Source organism: Pelophylax lessonae, assembly GCF_965119305.1.
Source record: "Pelophylax lessonae genome assembly, chromosome: 10".
Classification (NCBI taxonomy): Eukaryota; Metazoa; Chordata; class Amphibia; order Anura; family Ranidae; genus Pelophylax; species Pelophylax lessonae.
In genome coordinates this window covers 173,327,067-173,339,853 of record NC_138777.1, presented here as the reverse complement: position 1 = coordinate 173,339,853, position 12,787 = coordinate 173,327,067, and positions in this window count along the sequence as shown.

Here is a 12,787-nt window from a genome sequence, read left to right as displayed (position 1 = left end):
ACGACCGGGTGTTAGCTTTTAAAAAAACTATTTTTCAATTTTGCAACTGGTGTATAGCCCCGTACACAAGTAGCGATTGTCGGCCGTAAATATTCGGCCAACGACCGATTGGTCGATTGTAGGCTTGTTAGTATGATGCTTCTGACAGCGCATTTTCAGCCGAACAGAATCTGTCGTGCAGGCATTAAAATTTTTGTTGGTCAACACCAGAACGGCCGATTGTTCGCCAGTCAGTACAGATTTCGGCCGACAGACAGCTGATTAGCAAGACTTGGCATGCTCAGAAAAGAAAAAAAGACAAGGAAAGTTAACCATCACATGACATCACTTCTGCAGTCGGCTGTTGTTGGCCGACAAAATTCGTGTGCAGTCTTTTGCAGTTTTCAACAGACACGACAGCCCTGAACAAAAGACGGCTGATCGTTTGGCCGACGATCGCTACGTGTGTACGGGGCTTAAGGCTAGCATTAGATTTTCACTGACCACCCAGAGCAAATTTCAGCTGGTTCTAATGAACTAACCTATATTCATTCAGCATTGATTGAATTTTGAAAATTTTTGGACGAACAGCATGTGCATCTAGTCAGCTGCAGCCCCTGTTCAGGTATTCTGGCAGCTGCTACCAGTGGCTGTCAGAATACATTAGCCCTGCAGGGGGATTTGTCCATCCTCGCAGTTTAGCATGGATGGAGGAATCTATTTGATGTCTTTTTTTATTTAGCCCTCAGCCTAAACTAAAGAAATGCAACAGTGTATGGCCAGTTTTTAGCTAGTGTCAGGTGCAAGCTAAAGAAGCCTGTCTCTTTCTGCAAAATCACTGCCTCTGTAGCAAGATGTCTCTGGCCCCAATACTGCTGAATCTTGAACACTAGTTATGGGGGGGGGGGGGGGGCCCTCTTTCCGCCTGAGCTATAAGAGGGAAAGTTTTCATAGGACCAAACAGGCAGCCCCTTTTCGATCCTGCCCATGGCGATTTTGACAGATCACTAGTAGCATGAGTCACCCAACTAACATCATCCTTACTACTAGCCATACCATGGACTTCATAGGTATATTCTCCTACTTTGTGATGGTGACTGGGCACCGTGTAATTACCCGTAGTAGTATTAGTGCAGTCTTTTAATTTTGATGGGTGGCTTCTGTACTTTTTAAGTCACTGACTTATTTTAGTGTATGCAGATACCGAGTTCCAATTTTCCTGACCTGCATTTTTGATCCATAGCAGTGTCTCAATGTACTGAAGCCAGATAACACCAGGCAAATCCTTTTTTCGGCAGTCTTTATATCTGTCAGTACAAGAAGCTGCCAGTGTTATTTTTTTTTTCCTGAGGTTGCTCATTCCCTGGCTGTCGTGCTCATCCTATGGCTTCACTAGCCAAATATCTGACTCTGACCAACCATGCAGGCCAGGGCTTCTTCCTTCACTGGCAGTATGACTCCTCTAGCATTTTACTCACTAAATAGTGAAGCCACAGGATGAGCATGACAGCCTTCTAAAAGTAACCATGGCTGCTTCCACATTTTTATCATGACAGGATCCTCTTGCAAGATTTTTTTTTTTTTTTTATACCTTAACTCAGTAGATGGAATAGAAGTTACTAGACTGATTTACCGTCTAGAGTTACTGGCTTTTTATATCTGCTGGTTAAATCCCTGTTATAGTATCCACTACTAAAGTCTCAGTACTTCTACTATGAAGAGCATGTGTTTCAGCTCTGTGCTTAGGTGTACCAGTAAACCGTATTTAAATCCATCCACCTGACTCCACCTGTAACTAAAATATCACGTGTGATCATGAGCTGAGAGAATTTTGAAGACTGTTTTCTCCACCTTCTGGAAATGCCAGCTGCCTGTCTGCCATGCAGGTCTATACTAGAAAGAGGAGGAATCACTCATCTGTATAACTTCTATAAAAACATGAAAAAAAAAAACTTTAACAAGTATTTAATCTTGTCTCCCCACAATGTTGCTTAACCATTTGCCTACTGGCCACTTTCGCCCCCTTCCCGCCCAGGCCAATTTTCAGCTTTTAGTGCGGTCGCAATTTGAATGACAATTGTGCGGTCATGCAACAAATGAAAAAAGACTGAAATTTAAAAAAAATAAAAAAATAACTCTTAGTTTCTGTTATAAAATTTTGTAAACAAGTAATTTCTCTCCTTTTTACCCATGTGCGCTTATGAGGCTGCTCTGATGAGGAAGCACTGAGAGGTGGCACTGATCAGATTAGATGGCCTCTGTGTGGATTGCTGCTTACCGACACTCCTCTCCTAATGTCCTGTCAGCTTGAGGAGATTGGACACAGTTGGTCACATGGCAAAGAGCTGCTGTGATTGGTGATCACTGCAGCCAGGCCCGGATTGGCCATAGGGCATACTAGCCATATGCCCGGTGGGCCGGGGCCGCCAGGCCACTTATCTTTGAGGGGCCAATAGCTGAGCTGCCTCTTAAGACTGCACAAGCGCCCATCAAGCTAGCAGTCGCCCACTAAATTCACAGACGCCTAGCAAGTCTGCAGCTTGCCATCGGGGCCCGGGAGACAGAAATTAGACCTCAGCTGACCTATGATGGGGGAGGAGCTGGAGGTCTCCCTTGCTTGAGCTGTGACTCGCAGCCTGTCTCAGTGAATGCCGCTGCTGCTGACATGTTGGGGAATCTGGGGTGAAAAATGCCATGGATTATATTGCATATCCCCAAGGTAAGAACCTGTTAAGTGTGGGGGGGGGGGTGGGAATGAAGGCTTCCATAGGAGGACCAAACTTTATCACTGATGTGTGACCTGTCCACCTGGCTGCATCCCCCCTTTCCCCTGTCTGCCTGGCTGCATCCCTCCTCTCCCCTGTCCGCCTGGCTGCATCCCCCCCCCCTTTCCCCTGTCCGCCTGGCTGCATCCTTCCTCTCCCCTGTCCACCTGGCTCAGACATAACCCTCCACCTGGCTGCAATCCCCCCCTGCCCCTGTCCACCTTGCTCCAACATCCCCTCCACCTGGCTGCATTCTGCCTCCTCTCTCTCTCCTGTCCACCTGGGTCCAGCATCCCCTCCACTTGGCTGCATCCCCTGTCTGTATCCTTCCCCTCCCCTGCCCACCTGGCTCAGACATCCCCTCCACCTGGCTGCATCTCTCCTGTCGTCCTGGCACCAATTTCCCCTCCACCTGGCTGCATCCCCCCCTCTCCACCTGGCTGCATTCGCCCCTGTCCACCTGGCTCCAACATCCCCCCCCCTCTCCTTTGTCCACCTGACTGCATTCGCCCCTGGCCCCAACATCCCCTCCACCTGGCTGCATCCCCCTTGTTCCTGTTCACCTGGCTTTAACATCCCCCCCACCTGGTTGCATCCTTCCTCTGCCCTATTCACCTAGCTTCAACATCCCCTCCACCTGGCTGCACCCCCCTGTCCACCTGGCTGCATCCCCCCTTGCCCCTGTCCACCTGGCTCCAATATCCCCTCCACCTGGCTGCATCATCCCTGTCCATCTGGCTCCACCCCCCTCTTCCCTTGTCCACCTGGCTGCATCCTCCCTCTCCCTCGGCCACCTGGCTCCAACATCCCCTCCACCTGGCTGCATTCCCCCTCTACAATGTCTACCTGGCTCCATCCACCTGGCTGCATTCCCCCTCGCCTCTGTCCACCTGGCTCAGTCCTCCCATCCACCTGGCTGCATCCCCTCCTCTCCTGTCCACCAGGCTCCATCCTCCCATCCACCTGGCTACATCCCCTCCTCTCCTCCCATCCACCTGGCTGCATCCCCCTCCTCTCCTCTGTCCAGCTGGCTCCATCCTCCCAGCTAGATCCCCTCTGTCCACCTGGCTCCATCTTCCCATCCACCTGGCTACATCCCCTCCTCTCCTCCCATCCACCTGGCTGCATCCCCCTCCTCTGTCCAGCTGGCTCCATCCTCCCAGCTAGATCCCCTCTCTCCTCTGTCCACCTGGCTCCTTCCCCCCCCCCCCCCCCCCCAACCGGCTCTGTCCCCTCTTCTCCATCCACCTAGATGCAGCGCAATCACCCCGGGTGGCCAATAGGCAAGTTTTTGGAGCCAAGTGGCATATGCTTTTGGTTTTATTTAACAATGTCTCTCTAGCCCCACCCACTCTTAACACAATTTGGCCAAACCCACATTGCTGCTCTCCTTAGGGCACCAAAAAAAAAAGGGCTGCTAAATCTAAAATGCCAGGGCCTATTTCTCTTATGTCCTCTGACAGTCGCAGCCCTTCCATATGTTCTTAACTATTGGGTAAGGGCGCCATCTGCAGGAGCAGGCTAGGTAGTGAAAAACTTCATTAAAAGCTTTTTCTTAGACACACCTTAGGGGCTGTCCCTCTAGACATTACCCTCAGCCACACAGAGCTGCTAATCTGTTTCTTGCTGCCTAGCTTAGGAGTAGGACTATGAAACCCTGCTGGGACTCCTTGTATCAGTTTTTGTTTTTCTTTGAAAAATTCTACAAGATTGACGTGATGGCATCCTCGGATGCTTCCTTTGGCCGCAAAGTTTTACACACTGCTCTCTGTTGAAGGGACTTTGTCTCTTATTGGGGTGAATTTTTGTTCTGGGGTCAGCTCCTGTTGAGCTTCTGTTGCCCTGTTGGCTGAGTTTCTCTTACGTCCTCCGACAGTCACCGCCTCCTCTAAGTCATCACTGTTGGGTATTGACTTCTGCTCCACAGGAGTAGCTAGGCATAAAGACTTAGTCAAAAGAACAAAGGCATTTGCCTATACACACCCATGGGGGCTGTCCCATCTGGTCAATACCCCCCTGCAGTGACCACTCCCAACTCAGTTTTCTTTCTGCCGGAGAGTCCGGAGTAGTTAGGCTTCCCTGTGCTGGGGCTACAGTCTCAGCCTATCTAATCTTCTTTTTTCTTTGATTTTCTTTTGAAAATGTCAGCTTTTTTCTTACTTTACTAGCTGTTTATTTTGTCAGCTTTAGTTTTTAGTCGATTCTTCGGAAGAAGATGGATTCATGCGGTGCTGGGATTCGGACTGACCGCCCTGGTTCTCCAGGGCAGAGGGTCAGATGGACCCCCAGCCCGCCATCGAGCGTTCAGCCGTGGTTCGTCCTGGCACTATGAACGACCCATCCCTGCTCGCAGCAGGGATGCAGTGTCATGTCCCTGGCTAACGGCACTCCCTGTCAGATGAGGACAGCGGCTTTCCGTTCATAGAGGCTCCCCACGCCATCTGGTACAGGTAAGTACATCTGTGTGGGGCCTCTGTCTGGGGTGGCAGTCCTGTGTTGCTGTGTGTCCCCCATGTCTGTGCCTGTGTGACTCCCTGATGCGGTCCCTGCGGGGATCGCTTGTGCATGCGCTGCGGTGCTGTATGTTCGGTGCTTGTTGGGGGTGCAGACTGTGTGTGTGGCGGCCGCAGCGGGGTAAATCTGCGCGGTCCGCCATTTTAGGTATGGGCAGGCATGTTTGGCTTCTCTATGGGCAATCTACATGCTGTTTTGGCGCCATCCGCCGCCGTTTTGCGGTCACAGAACGATCGTTCCGACCGCATGTTCGGTGGCCATTTTGGTGGAGCCTTCCAAGCAATCCTATGGGGCAGCCATTTTCCCTGGGTCATGCAGCTTCTAGTTCAGCCTAGGACATCGGTAGTAACACTCTGCAGGGCTCTGCAGATGATCTCTCTCAATTACTTCTGTATTGTCATTGCTGGCTCAGTTGTTCTTCTGTTTGGGGGTCTTTGTCACTGTAGCTGTAGCGGTGGGCTGCGCACTCCGCAGCGGTCTTAAAGGGGCAGTACCATATTTATTGCACTGTTGTTTTTTCATCTTGTGCAATGGATTCTCGGGACAGCATATTCCCCCAGCTCTGGTGGGGGACCCCTGTTCCCCTGTGGCCCCTCTGAGACCTGATTTGGCCACTGTAGTGGCGACCTTGGTGTCCATTATGGATGGCTGAACGTGCTGCTAGTAAGAGGCCCAGATTGTCTCTCTCTTATGATTCAGATGGTGATATGGCTGCTGCTGCTGCGAGCATGCCCTTTTTCAGGGTCTTGCTCATCCTTGGACCTGCTGGGGTCTGAGGGGGAGGCTGAGGTGGAGGGGGTTGATGCCTCCTCCCCGGGGTCGCCTGAGAGCGACCATGGATGAATTGATAGTTTCTGTTAAGGAAACACTACATTTGGAGGATGAGCCTAGTCCTCCGGGCATTGTGTCCTCATTTTGGGACGCACAGGGACCCGCAAGTCGGCACAGGTTTTCCCCTGCCCGGCTGAGTTTCATTACACGGTTAATGAAATGTGGCGCACGTTAAAACATCCATTCCTGGTGCCTAGTCGGTTCAAATTGCTTTATCCCTTTGCACCGGCTATGGAATCATGATAGTATGTGCCTCCACAGGTAGATCACACTGTGGCCGTGTTAAACAAGGCTCATTTGGTTCCTTCTGAGGATACCCCGGTTTTCCGGGATCCCACGGACCGGCGGTTGGAGTCTCTAGCCCGCAATTCCTATACGGTGGCGGGCTCGTTGCTCTGACCTATTTTCGCGTCCCTTTTGGTGGCTCAGGCGGTGGCTGATTGGACGAAGGTGCTTAGTTAGGAGCAACCTCGTGTCTGATAATGTTCCGCCTGCCCGGCTGGAAATGGTGGATCAAATCCACCAAGGAATCATGTATCTGTGTGATGCGGCCTTAAATGAGGCCCCTTTAGTGGCACGCCTCTCTAGTGTCTCGGTACTTAACCAGCGACTGATATGGCTCAAGAGCTGGTTGGCTGACCAGTCCTCGCGGAAAACAGTTGCTGATTTTCCCTATGCTGACTCTCGCCTTTTTGGCGAGGTGTTGGATACCCTGGTGAAAGGCGTCACAGGGGGCAAGAGCACTTTGCTGCCCCAGAACCCAAAGAACAAGTCCTTTCGAGGCAAGCGGGGTTCTGCGCCTAGATCCACTCAGGGGTCCTTTCGTGCCTTTCGGAACTAATCCAAGGGCAAGCCCTTCAAGGCCCAGGGAAGTCAGAAGCCCTGGGCGGGTACTCAGAAGTCAGGCAATGCCGGCTCGGCGGGTAAGTCCGCCTCTGCCTGAAGGGGCGCCCTCACCCATTTCAGGGGTGGGGGGACGTTTGCACGGTTTCCTCCAACCTTGGCTGCTCCGGATTTCGGACAGGTGGGTTCTGGGAATCATTCGATCGGGGTACAAGATCGAATTCCTTTACCGGCCGGCGGACAGATTCTTTCCCTCCAAATCTTCATTTGCCTCCGGGGCGTCTGTGGGACCTGCACCAAGCGATACAGGACCTTCTTGCTCAGGGGGTGATTGTCCCGGTGCCTCATCGGGACAGGTTTTGGGAGTTTTATTCAAATCTGTTCACTGTGCCCAGAAAGGAGGGCAAAGTGTGTCCTATTCTGGACCTGAAAGCGCTGAACCGCTTCGTGCGTGTTCGGAAGTTCCGTATGGAGTCTCTCCGCTCGGTGGTGGTCTCCTTGAGTCCAGGAGAATTCCTGGCCTCGATAGATCTAATAGATGCGTACCTGCACATCCCCATTTTTCGAGGGTCAACAGCGGTACCTTCGGCTTGCTATCGCAGAGGACCACTACCAGTTTGTGGCGTTACCTTTCGGTCTAGCTTCGGCACCAAGGGTTTTTACCAAAGTGTTGGCGCCGGTTCTGGGCCTGCTGAGGGCTCGGGGCATTGCGGTCTTGGGTTACCTGGAAGATCTACTTCTGAGATCACGTGCCAGCCAGGACCTAGTGCGCAATCTGTCCACCACGGTACAGACGCTCCAGGAGTTTGGATGGACCATCAACGTTCAGAAATCGACGTTGTCTCCATTGATTCGTCTTCCCTATCTGGGAATGATTCTGGACTCTGCTCAGGCAAAGGTGTTCTTGCCGGAGGACAAGCTCTGGACTTTGCAGGACGAGCTCAGGTCCCTCAGGGACAACCCGTCCTTGTCACTCAGGACCTGTATGCGGGGCCTGGGGTTGATGGTATCGGCCTTCGAGGCGATACTCTTTGCTCAGTTTCGCATGCGGGCTCTCCAGGGGAGATCCTGGCCAGGTGGGACAGACTGCCTCAGTCCCTGGATCTGAGTGTCAGACCAGATTGGCTCTTCTGTGGTGGCTCCAGTCCCCGTCAGTGGCGGAGGGCAAGTCCTTCCGTCCGTTGGTGGGGACGGTGATTACCACAGATGCCAGCCTGTCGGGCTGGGGTGGAGTCCTGGGCAACCTGTCTGCCCAGGGCACTTGGTCGGTGGAGGAGTCCTCCCTCCCGATAAATGTGCTGGAATTGCAAGCGATAAAACTGTCTCTTCCAGTGGTTGGAGGGGACCGACATTCTGTCTTGGGCCGAGACTCGTGTCCCGGCAATCTCTGCAGTTCACATTCCGGGTGTGGAGAATTGGCAGGCCGACTGTCTGACCCGCCAGACCCTGGACCAGGGGGAATGGTCCCTACACCCGGAGGTCTTCTAAATGCTGTGTGCGAAGTGGGGATCCTCGGACGTGGATCTGTTCGCATCTCGGCTGCACGGAAAGGTGGAAAGGGTCGTGGCAAGAACGCGCGATCCGCTGGCGGACGCCTCGGATGCGTTAGTGGCCCCTTGGCATCAGCATCGTCTGATGTATGCCTTTCCTCCGATTCAGTTGCTATCCAGGTTCCTCCGCAGGTTAGCCTCGGGACCGCACCTGGTGATTCTGGTGGCTCCAGACTGGCCACGCCGGTCCTGGTACGCCGACGTTGTTTACCTTGCAGTGGCGCCTCCGTGGCGACTGCCTCTGCGGGAAGATCTCCTGTCTCAGGGTCCGATCTTCCATCCTGCTTTACAGTCGCTGGCTTTAACGGCCCTGCTGTTGAGACCCAGGTCCTGAGGGACAGGGGTCTCTCCTCTGAGGTCATTCCCACCCTTGTCAAGGCTAGGAAAACCTCCTCTGGTAAAATCTATTACCGTACCTGGAAGGCTTATTTCGCCTGGTGTGAGCCCAGGGGGTTCTCCCCTCGCTCAGTGTCGAGTGTTGGCCTTCCTCCAGTCTGGTGTGGACTGGCGCTGTCCACGATCAAGGGCCAGGTGTCCGCACTGGCTATTCTTTTCCAAAGCCCTGTGGCGTCTCATTCTCTGGTTCGCGCCTTCATTCAAGGTGTGCGACTTTTAGCTCCTCCCAGGAAGGAGCCCTTACCTCCATGGGACTTGAACTTGGTTCTGTCCGTGTTACAGCGTGCTCCCTTTGAAAACATTTGAGATATATCGTTGCCTCTGCTGTCTAAGAAGGTTGCCTTTTTGGTGGCGATCACTTCGGCTCGCAGGGTGTCGGAACTGGCAGCGTTATCTTGCCGTTCTCCATACTTGGTGATTCACCGGGATAAGGTGGTCTTGCGTCCGCATCCCTCCTTTCTTCCTAAGGTGGTCTCTGAGTTCCACATTAATGAGGACATTGTCCTGCCTTCGCTTTGTACGAAGCCCAAGCATCCTAAGGAGGTTGCTCTGCACTCCTTTCATGTTGTCCGGGCGATCAGGGTTGCCTGTCGTCTGCGGAATCCTTTAGGAAGACGGATTTACTCTTTGTCCTTCCTGAGGGACCTCGGAAGGGCATGGCTGCATCTGCAGCGACTATTGCCAAATGGATCAGACAGACCATTGAACAGGCTTACGCCTTGAAGGAATGGGTTCCACCCTTCCGCCCCTCTATTTTGGGGTTGTCTTCCTGTACTACTTGCTATGAAACTGATTAGCAGCTCTGTGTGGCTGAGGGTAATATCTAGAGGGACAGCCCCTAAGGTGTGTCTAAGTAAAAGATTTTAATTTTTTTCACTACCTAGCTTGCTTCTGCAGATGGTGCCATTACCCAATAGTGAAGAACATATGGAAGGGCTGCAACTATCAGAGGACTCAGAGAAAATAATTTTATGGTAAGTTCTTACAAAAATTCTATTTTTTTTTTTGGTCCAGGCCTGACTGCAGCTGCATGTTGCAGGTGGTGTGTGGAAAGTGCAGTCATGGGAGGACGTCGATAGAGGACCTCCTGGAAATGTGCGATCGTGCTGTAGCCGTCATTTGTCGTGAAGAGATTAAAGGTATACTAAAACAGAGAAGTGTTAATTGCCATATTTCATTTACATAAATCATATATAACATGTCACTGTATTTTGTTTAAAAAAAAAAGAATCCTCAGAGTACCTTACTCCTGTGGTCACATGATCTTTCTCTGTGCTTTGATATCTGCCTGGAAAGATCTTTGGGAGGGGCTTCTATTACTCTGCTGATGTATGCTTTCTACAGTGAGAGTCTGTCTGGCTAGCCCCGATTGGTGCTGTGCCAGTCACATGACTAAATAAAAAAAAAAAATAGTTTCAGAAGAGAAATTCAAATTAGATTATAAATATTACAAAAATTGGAAGATTATTGACATTTAGCTTTATTTTGTCAAGACGGCATCTGCAGCCAAAGGCTTTTTTTTTATTTATTTATTTTTTATTTACACGTATTAGGATTTACGTTTGATGTATTTATTACTGCCTTTAATTAAAACGAAGCTTTTTGAGAGTTCCTTAGTGAATGTAATCAATAAGCTTACTATATCCCATCCCCATAATGTTTAGGGATAGGAGGAGGAAGGGATAGTGTTATTTACCACTGTGTATACACTTACATATGTGACATATATATATATTATATGTCGTGGGCTGTACAGATAAGAAAAAGGACCCACCTTCCAATCTATCCCATTCTGGAGTCTGGGGGGTCCTTGGTTGCTCTGTAGGCTGCCATTTTTTTGTAGCCTCATGTGCTGAGGAGATTGGCTTTCTCTAATTAGAATCAGGATGGGAGTTCCTGGAGGCGTATTTTTGTGGGTGGAGCCCCTCCCTATACCCTGAGCTGCTCTTCAGATCCTCCCCTTTTGGATCGAGATTGCTGCTGACTCGTGCTGTGCAGCCATTCTGGGCCTCCTGGTGCATCTTTGGTACAGTGAGTCTGGGGGTCTCTCCCTCTCTTTCTGCTGGGGGTCTCCAGTGGGCTTTGCCTGACCTCCGGGGGGCGCTGTGGCGCGGTGGGTTACCTTTTTAAAAAAAGTGTTTTTTTTTTTTTTTCTCAACTTTGGCTGACCCGTTCCCCTGGTGCAACATGGACCCTACAGATCATGTGTCCCCATCTGACCCCCTCAAGGAGGCAGCAGGGCCTTCCGGACCCCAGCTGTCTACAGATGCCATTTTGGCTGTCCTCAAATCGTTTGTGTCCCAGGTGGGGGTGGCCTTTAAAGGGTGAGGTGCTAAGAAAGGACCTCCATCTACCCCTGCCTCATCTGATGTCTCAGATTCTGAGTCTGACTCAGCCACTGCAGATGCGGGTCTCCCTGGCGGGTCCGCTATCTCACGCCCTGTCTCCTCTGACAGTGAGGATGACATCTCTACCTCCACTGCCGCGCAAGATGGATGCACTGGTTGTATCTGTGCGTGAGACCCTAAAATTGGAGGACGCGGCTGCGACTGGGGTTGGGGTTACGCTTGGCACTCACAAGCCACCCAGAGCTGCAAAGGTTTCTCCCTTACCCGCATATTTTGACGACATGCTCAAAAAAGGATGGAACCGTCCAAAGCGTCCCCCTGGTGGTGCCTAAGCGGATTGTTAGACGCTACTTTTTTTTGAGGAGTCCCTGATAAAGAAGTGCACTCTACCACCTACGGTGGACCCTCCGGTCTCAAGGCTGATTAAGGCTACCGTTATCCCAGTGGAGGATTCCCTGTCCTTTTGGGATCCGGAGGATAAGAAGGCGGAGGCTGTGGCCCACAATATGTACTCCCTGGCGGTTTCTGCACTGAGACCGGTGTTTACGGTTCCCCTTGTCACGCAAACAAAGACTGAATGGGCTAAGTTACTACGCCGTGACCTGAGGGGAAACAAGTTCCCTCTGCCTTTTGAGGAGCTGTTGGACCAGCTGGTGCTGAGGCCGCAATTTGTTTGCGCTGCCGCGCTGGACACTGCTCCCATATTGGGCCGACTGTTGGTTTCGGCAGTGGTCCTTCAGCGTATACTTTGGCTGAAGTGCTGGTCTGCGGATCAGATTCCAAAGAAGGCCTTGACTGATCTGCCTTTTCAAGGAGATCGCCTGTTTGGAGCTACCCTGGATGACCTCATTAAGGATCTCACAGGGGGGGTAGAGTACCTTTCTTCCACAGGCTAACAAGGGTAAGGACCCTCGCCGCAGCCGGGGTCCCTCCTTTTCAGCACACAAGAAGTTTTTCGTCCCTCAGGGTCATTCGATAAGGCAAAGCCCTTCATGACTCCCTCAGGCGGTTCCAAGTGACCCTGGTCTGGCAAACAAAAGTCTGGTTTCTCCAGACCTGTGGACAAGACCTCCTTGACCTGAAGGTGCACCCTCATCCGTATCTGGGGTGGGGGGCGTCTTTGCCAGTTCCCAGACCTGTGGCTATCCCGGATACCAGACAAATGAGTTCAAGTGCTTATACGGTCTGGTTACAAGATCGAGTTTTGCGCCGTCCTTCCGGTAAGATTTTTCCCTTCCAATGTGAAACTGTCCCCGGATTGCTTGCTGGTGCTCTCTGGGGCTTTTCAGGTCTCCTACGGTGCTGGAAACAAATTTTGAAATCACCATGTGGAGGAGTTTGGGTGGATTCTGAACCTTCAGAAGTCGCACTTGGTCCCATGAGACTGGACTACCTGGGCCTGACTTTGGACTCGTCCTCAGCTAGGGTGTTTCTTCCTCCGGAAAAATTCCAAAATGCGGTTCAGCTGTTGCTGTCCAGTAAATGGTCGTCCCTTCAGACCTGTATGAGAGTTCTGGGACTGATGGTGTCATCCTTCGAGGCGGTCCCCTTTGTTCAATTC